Source organism: Mchenga conophoros, linkage group LG14, assembly GCF_057382185.1.
Source record: "Mchenga conophoros isolate Kocher_MC1m ecotype Shallow Benthic linkage group LG14, M_conophoros_male_GT1.1, whole genome shotgun sequence".
Lineage (NCBI taxonomy): Eukaryota > Metazoa > Chordata > Actinopteri > Cichliformes > Cichlidae > Mchenga > Mchenga conophoros.
This window is the reverse complement of record NC_140539.1, coordinates 17614671-17623476: the sequence shown is the minus strand read 5'-3', so window position 1 is coordinate 17623476 and position 8806 is coordinate 17614671. Positions and strand designations below refer to the sequence as shown.

At 42.2% G+C, this 8806-nt stretch overlaps 1 protein-coding gene across 3 annotated transcripts in view; it reads left to right on the top strand.

The window, feature by feature from the left end:
* The first annotated feature begins 2446 nt into the window (after nucleotides 1-2446).
* Nucleotides 2447-8806, top strand: part of b3gat1a (beta-1,3-glucuronyltransferase 1 (glucuronosyltransferase P) a) — a 96163-nt gene continuing 89803 nt past the window's right edge. For all 3 annotated transcript variants that reach the window (XM_085245600.1, XM_085245603.1, XM_085245599.1), the window contains exon 1: nucleotides 2447-3019. The gene's annotated coding sequence lies outside the window, so the exon portion shown is untranslated. The remainder of the gene's footprint in view (nucleotides 3020-8806) is intronic.

Genomic DNA, 8806 nt, shown 5'->3' with positions numbered 1-8806 from the left:
ATCTGTTGCCCTCGTGCCTGTGTGTGTTTGCGTGTGCGTGAGTGAGTGTGTGTGTGTGCGCGCACGCTAGCCTACTCAACTCCCATCTCTATCATCTGCTGAACTCCGGTCCCTCTCTGTCCTCTTATTAGACTTGAAAAGACACACCAGATGGCTTGCGGGGAAAAAAAAATCATAAATCGCCAACAAGGAAAGAGGCGCCACCCACAGCCATGGCAGGGCTCTCAAAGATTTAAGGCATACATGACATACTTTGAACACACAAATGTAGACACACGAGCCCACGCCAGTTCATGTTTGACATGCGGAAATGGCACGTGTTGGAGAAAAAAAAAGACAGAGCGCAGCAAATAAATTACAAGATCAAACCTTATTATCGATTTCTGATGTGTTCAGTCAACACACGCTGCCTTGACTTTGTGACTACGAGTTATGCCAGTGCGGGCACTGCCTGCACAGTCATATTCTGCTTGCAAACCGAGTGGTCGGGTTTATATATAGACCTGCAGAAAAGCAGGTTTCAGAGGGTCCATGTATCAAACGCACTCAGGCTCACATTCACAATGATGCCTTCAGACATTCCAGTGCACCAGTGCAAAGTAAAACCGAAACTTAGTTCCCAAACCCTCTTGTTGTGCAACACTAAGGAAGGACAAAAAAGACTATGTAAATATTAAAAGTGTTCATAAAACTATAAGAAGCTTATTATTGTTGCTGTTGGAGAAAACAAAGCTGGTTGCTTTTATTTACTTTTCTGTCTTGTGGTAACTTACTGCTGACTGCAGTCTTACCAGGAAGGCATGAAAGTAGTAGAAACTCTTTAATGTAACTCACAGGATGAAGGGAAACTCAGACCACACTGCTGAACTATTTCTGTAAGTTGACCTTCAGCTGATATAAGATCAGAAGCTGTTTGGAGGTCAGCTGTGGTCTTTTGTTCTGGCATATCATAAAAAGTCCAGATAAACAGTTTCACTGAAGGACAACACACCATAGGATAAGTGCCTTTGTATCCACTTTGAAAAGAGTATAAACATTCAAGTCTTCAGAGAATCCCGTGAAGAAGAAGAAGTGTCAGAGGTTTCATAATAACAATAATAGAACTCATCTTACAGGCAATACCCCTGATTCTGATTTGATCACATGTGATTCTAACCACTCTGTGGACTCTGTGCAACCTCCTTTAAATTTTTCTTTGCAGTACTGGAGCGCTCATCCTTGCCAATAAATTGCTCTGCCCAACGCCTGTGTAACACTCTCGTGTTTTGTTTTATTTTTGCTTTGGGCAGCTCAAGTCATGAGAGTTGGAGCCGACCGACAGGCTAAAGCTCAAAATACTGCATGGCACTTTGCAGCAAAATGTGGCATAGAGTCGCAAGATCTTCTGCGGGGTTTTTTCTTCGGGTTATTCAGGCTTACAGATGAGCACAACATCGTGTTAGTGGCTGCTTGCATAGCAGTAATTCAGCGATTTGAATTCCATCTTGGCTGCTGCCTTGAGAGATGCAAAGCAGTCTGTGAGTTTTAATATAGTGAAAGGACTTAAAAGCACATGCATAGAGATGTCTTTGTACGCATGTGTTATAATCAGAGAAAACTATGTCTTTCTTTCTCTCTCTGCTAATTTTTCCAGGTATGACATCCACCACTTGAACAAGGCCACCTCGCCTGTTCCAGCATCCCTTAGGTGGTGAACTGGCTCAAGTGGCGTTTCTGATCCTCGCACCAGATGCTGTCTCACCTCCATCACAGGCAGGCTCTTTATTCAGTGACGCCTGAAATTAGATGGTGCACATTTAAGGCGAATGGAAATTTTGGTGGTGAAATTGGCACTGGGGTGTTTGTTGCCAGTCACCGAGGCTATGGCAGCGTGAAGAGAAGCACACTGTGGATTTTCTAATAATTCAGAACCAAATGGCTCTTTTGAGAGTACAAAATTTTCTTCATTCAACCCAGTTTCCAGCAATAAGTTTCTGCGTGTGTGCCGCCGTGCAGCCAGTCGTGCGTGAGGCAATCCTTTGTCTGTGAGTGAATTCACCATCGCCAAAACCAACATATGCTCTTGCATACAGCGATGCTCCTCGTGACCAAGCTGTTGTCTTGTCAGAGATAAGGGATCTGTAAAGAAGAGTGGCACTGAGGAGTGGAGGTTGTGCGGTCTGCCTCTTACTCAGGGTAAGTAAAGTGGCAAACAAGACTTATCAGTGTACTTTTTCCCACTCTTTTTATTTTGCTCAGCATCTTTTTCCCTCCTGTTTCACTATTGCCCTTTCCCTCCTGCTTCTGAGCAGCTCCTCATTTCCTTCTTTCCTCACCCCCCTCTCGTGCTCCTTTCATTGCTGCAGCCCACCCTGCTCTGAGCTTTAATGGTACATGCCATTAGAAAGCCCGTCTCTGGAAGGGAGGAGGGGGGAGGGTGGTCTCAGCCTCAGCTAAGAGGCTACTTTAGTCTCCCAACATAAGCACATTCACAGATGTCCCTGAACGGGCAGAGTCTCCTCACCCATCACGACAGAGCAGCCCGCTCCTGTGTGAAGCGACGAGCCGTGGACAGAGAGGAACGCAGAGGGATAAAAAGCGAGGTAGTGAGAACGAGGGCGGGAGGGAGAGCAGGAGAAAGAAGAGGTGAAGAGCCACAGAGCAAAAAGAAATACATCGCTGTCACTCTGACGTCTCCCCCCCGTGCTCCCTGTTTTGGTGTGAATGCAAGAAGAGGAGAAGGGGGGAAAGGGGGAGGAAAATAAATCCTGGGAGCTTGAGTCGACTCTTTGCTTTATATTCCCATCTTTTTTTTCCTTTCTTTCTTTTTTTTTTCTATCTCCATCATCCAAGGCATGACGGCGAGTTTCAGCTGGCACTGCAGAATATAAGAAAGGGATGCTTTTTGAATGCCGCTTCTCTTCTGACAAGGGACAAGGAAGAGCGAAAGAGGGACAATAAACAGGATTTCTAGATTGATTGGGAGTCCCTATGCCGTATGCACTGGAATAGCAGGGTTGCTCTGAAGTCTTTCAATGAGGTAAAAAAATAAAAATAAAAATAAGATTATCTTTCTGTTTTCTGTGCGCCCGATTGGCTGTCATGGTCAGATATACATCTGAGAGGCACTTGAAAGCATGCACGTAGAAGCTTGACAGAGATAAACCCATTTCCATGCCGATCAGGTCTGGAACAGCAGTAGGGAGATTGCCATCTTTGTCCCTGGGTCGCCGTGAACAGCGGCACGCTGGAAGTGACAGGGAGAATCTATTCGTGTTGCATGCTGCAGAGAGGCAGTGTGAGCAGGCTTTCTCTCTCAGGAGAAGAGTCTCGGTCGCCCTGATGAAAGGAATTGCTGATAATCCTCATGATGAGCATTTGAGTGCTGAAAGAGCAGAAGGGCAAGGAGATTTTCTCTCAACCAGAAGTGCCGCCACACACGGTCTGACTGGAATTTAGAGTCAGCTGGCAAATGGAAACATAAATTTACTGTGTGTATATATATATATATATATATATATATATATATATATATATATATATATATATATAGATAGATAGATAGATATAGATAGATATAGATAGATAGATATAGATATTAAAAGGTCTAGTGAACAATATACATCCTCCATGAAGAGTATAAAAGAAGAGTTGGTAATGGAACAAGATGCTGTTTTCAAAAAAGCAAAGTCCAAGCACTTTCACTTGTTACCCTGGGGAGCTATACACTCCCTTCTAGACAGAAAATAACAACTTGTCCACACCACTGAACAAAAAAAGAGCATTGGCTTGAGAAAAGGGAAGCTTGAGTTAACTGGGCTGTATGTTCTTTTTTGTGACACCCAGCCAGGAAACTCCCAGCTCTTTGAGAAAAATGTAACACTTGCTCTCTCGGCCAGCACAGGTGCTCGACAAACATGTGCATGCAGAGAATAACTGTACTGTATGTATGCTGTCATTATATATTGTGGGTTTGGGTGATGATTGTGATTATTAGATGTTTGTGTGTGTACATAATTTGAAAGGTGCAGAAAATAGTGCTCCATCATGGGGAAGAGGGAAAGAGAGTGCAAATTTGGAGTGTGTATTGGTAATATCAATATTGCAGGGTTCAGTGCTTACTTACATGTGTTTGCTGCAGGTTAGCTGGGAGTTCTTAGCCTACTAACAGAAGTGGAAAATCTTGCGCCATGTGGTTACAGGTCTGGAGGTCTGGGCTGTAGTCCTGAGTCCTTAGTCATGTGTCAAGACACATCAAGTTGTCTGTCCCTGGAAGTTCTGACTGGTACATTCACGGCATCCTCACACCCATCATGAATTCATTCATATTGGGCAAATATGCTTTCTCTCAGGCTCATATTAAAAACAAAAAACAAAAAAGTGACAGATTCGAAGAAATAAACAGTCCAAAATAAGTTGTTACACTTTGCTCCCTGTCTGATTTGGTGGAGTAATTTTTATAGTCTTTTTTTCAGCTAAGTGGTGTATTTATGTGCATTTGCAACATTAAATGAGAAATGAACCCAAAGCTGTGGTCGCTCAAAGGACAGTGTTTCTATTAGCCATGCTTAGACATACAGTTACAACACGGAAATATAGGCAAGTGTATAGCTCTGTTTCTCCACTTAATCTGTGTCACTGTCTGCATACATGACTGCAGCAACACCTGGTGCCTCTCTTTCCATTTTGTACAGTACGGTGGGCTAATGCTCACATGCAGTGAACCTGTGCATATTTGCTCCCAGCTGTTTCTCACACGGGTGTCGGGATGCTCGTGTAGCACACATCTCCCTGACTGTGTATATATGAAGTCTCAGCTCAGTCTGGCAATGTCAGCAAATAGCATCCGTATTTCATTTATGGAAGCGGACGGCTTGTCATTTCGGTCTGTGTTCAAGGTTGCCCCCTCTTTGGCCACACAATACACAAAGCGCTCAGAGGCCAGAAATAAACACAAACACCGCCACCTTCCACCTGCCACCATAGCTCATGGTTTACAGGACAGAGCAGAACAGAGTCAGATAGGTTTTACAAATCTACTCCTCTGGATTTATTTCCTATTTTTTTATAAAAACCTTTTACCACAATTACATATAAATCAAAATTATTTTTGTTCTGCGACGCTATAAAGCCAAAATTTCAATATTTTCCCTGACTATCCAGTTTCCTTTATAGCAGTAATAGAATGGCCTGAAAGCCTCTTTTTCTGACCGTCTTCCAGAAGGTTGTAAAACCTTCTATGTAGAGTGCTAATTGGTAATGTAAACACTCAAATTTCTTTATTAGTAAACCTTTTCACTGGATAATAAACCTTGAAATGTTCAGAAATAAATGTCAGGAGCTCAGAAACAAAGGTTTTGAAATCCATATCACCAAACTTAGCCGTCTCCACACAATGGCCCTCATTTACTAACAGTGCGTATGCACAAATCTGTGCGTAAATGGTGCGTACAAACATTTCCATGCAGACATTAGCAAATGATTACAGCAGCATATTATCACATTTTTAACAGCACTGCTTTAATTTAAAGCGGCAGCAGATTTTTTTTAAACAGTGAGGACTTCAGAATAAAAGTCACTATAATTAACATATAATACACTATAGCGCCACTATCCACAATCTTAAAGAGGTGCAGGTGTTGAATGTCCATGTGGAATACACATGTTCATCAGCAGCAGCTCAGCAGCATTTCACACCTCATTGCGCGGCGTAATAATATGTATGAAACCTGACAAGACGGAGGGATTAGACTTTGAACAAATGTTTTGAGAGCTATTGAGACGAAACCACGGAGGTTCAGAAACAGAGAGCACCACGTGGGTGGATGCCAAGCAAGTCTACCTACACTGAGAGCTTGCAGATAAAGGTTTTGGAGCTGGACAACTTTCATTTATGTTTGATGTCTGTTGGGAGTGTGTTGTAGGTTTCTCTTTGAAGGTAACCAAGCTCCTCTGAAGATTCAGTCATGGAGCTGCCCAGCCTTGGGCAACAGAGGGGTAAAGCAGTACGTGACAGTACATTGTCTTTATCACAAAGGACAGTGTATATGGCTTAACAAAGTCTAAAGCAGCCAGTATGTGTCTGTACAGAGTAGTATACTGTTCCCCATAAATCTCAATGATCATGAAAATAAAATAGATGAAAAAAATCAGACTGTTTGCCAGAAGGCTTTGTCACCTCTGCTTGCAAATATCACACACTGTCGTGAGCAAATACAACACCAAAATGTGTGCCTGTATTTCACATTTACATTGAAAAATGAAACTGCCTCAAAGTACTAGTATTACACCAGAAAGCGATGTTTATTACTTATGAATGGTGAAGAAGAAACTGACTTTCTGCCTATTTTTTATGAAAAACACCTGTTAATTCCTTTCATTCATTTTGTGCCCCCCTGCATCAACACCAATTATCCACTTTATTAAAACATTATTTTGCACCAGGAACAGAGAGTGTGTTGATTTTTTTTTTTTTTTAAAAACCCATCTTTATCTTCCACCCCTGTCTCTAAGTGTTCATGGTGAGAAAGCTGGGTAAGGATGAATGGAAGACAGATGAGATTTAGACTTGATTCAAGGTTCTTTGTTATATAAATATTTGTTTCTTAGCACTGTATGTAAAAGCTCAGTCTGGGCAACAGTGTCAAAAGCTGAACTTTTAATTGTATGAAAACAAATGATGGCACGGTCTGAATATGGCCCAAGGCAGTAGGTGGGGAGGGCGGGCTAAAAAAACATGCCCTTTGTAATGAACAAGCATAGAAGCGAAGTAAAAGCAAAATGACAACTAAAAACAATCTGCTGGGCCTTGCAGCAGTGTTGTTGTACCTCAGCGGATTACACTCCACGGGGCACTTAAAATCTGTCTGGCTGCCCATTAAGACAGCCACTATCCTGGCTCATTAATGTCCTGCAGAGGAATTAGAATAAACGGTGCTCTACAGACTCACGTTGGCAGAGGCTCTCTGCCTTCTCTCCAGCAGCTTTTCTCCCTCCAGGGACAGCAGTTGTTTGCCCGCGGTACACCAGAGTAGCTTGGAGTGACCAGCAACACCAAATAATTAGATGCTCCACTCCTCCAAATGGCTGTAGCTGTTGAATTCATCCTGACTTGTTACAGCTATTTCAGGGACGATGCCAAATATAATCACTGTGTAGGATACCAACACTCACTTCAATGGGAAAATTGGGTTTGAAAAGCAAAGATTATAAGAAGAGGTTGGGATCTTGAAAGTAGCGAGCGATGACGCTCATAATCAAGTGCATTAAAGTCAAAGGAAAAGAGTGCCTGGAGGGGGACTAGATTAAGTTCTTCTTGTTTTTTGTTTTTCTGAGCAAGTTTTAGCATTTTTTAACAAGTGTTTAAATCTCCTGAAAGGTTATTGCTTCATAGCTTCTTACTTCTTACTTTTAAATTGCAGTTATGAACAAAAAAAGGGGAAAAAATATATTAGATACCATAATTTGTCAGGTGGAAACCATTGCATCCTGTCAAATACATCACTATTCCTCAGGCCAAGGGAGGAGACCCTCAGCTTTGGTTGTTCTTTTTGTTGCTGCTGCCATGTTCTTGCGTTATAAATGCATCCCGCCACTAGATGCCTCGTTCACTAAATCAATGTCAAATGAAAATAAATCTGTTTATTTTTCTTCTTCTTCTTTTTCATTTTAAACCAACAAAAGAAAATCAATGTGTCAGTTCAATAAACTACACAAGTATGTTTCTCTTCTTGCCGTATTGCCGCGGGGAAATGAATTCAAATTTTTCAACGAAAAAAAAAAGAAAGAAAGAAATGTGACATTTTACCAGCTTCAGCTAACGTGTTTATTTCGCATACGCTGAACAAGTTGGTCTGATCATTAATCAAATGAGCAACGGGGATTTGCTGCTTTGGCTTGTAATGCTGTTTACCAGTTTAATCAGTAATGCTGCACGATTCAAATAAGTTTACCCTTTTTCTTAATTATTTTGTTCTTGTATAATCTCATTATGTGTATTTGTGGCTAACCATAGTCCCTGGGGGAAGTTCTGCTGTTTTAGAAAAAAAAAAGAAGGGAGAGAAGCTATTAGAGACAGCTGGCAGTGTGGTATCAGTTGTGTTCACATTCATCGGGCATGCTGTAGATTAGGAGCAGAGATGCTACCGGAGGCATATCGTATGTGCAGTCGCATACTCTATGCACAGGCACACAAAGCCACACACAGTCTACAATATCTGCAAGCACAAACAATAAAGCTTTCCCTCCCCCTATTGTCGAATCCTATTCTGCTAAATAGTGACCAAGTATAGGGTGGAAAACACTTTTTTTTTTTTTATCCCTTTTCTTCTCTGTCTCAACCCATCTTAATATACTTTCATTGGGTGCATAAGCGAGGAGGGAGAGCCTCTTTGTGTCCTTCATGGCAAAATGAGCTTAACCTATAATCAGCGTGGTGGAGATGGCACAGCTCGAGTATCGCGGGGAGCGTTCGGCCCAGAGGTGGGAGCTTTTGCATGAAGCCAGCTGTGAGGCTATAGTATAGTTCCCTGCCTTAATAGTAGGTGTCTGAGATCAGGGGGGGCTGAGATGATCATTTCACATGATGACAGGGGTTTTCCCTTATCACGAACATGTCCACACAATGATAATGTGACCTGACAGTGCTGGTGATCACTGTGGGCGAGGTCTGTTGGTGCTGGTTAGAATGGAGTATTTCCGAGGGTCTACGCAGGCATCACACAAACACACACACACATAACATGTAGTTTTGAATATTTTATGTGTGTGCCAACTTGGAGATCATTCCTGATGTTTTTTGTGTTTTTTTTAGTAAGGAGTCTGTTCA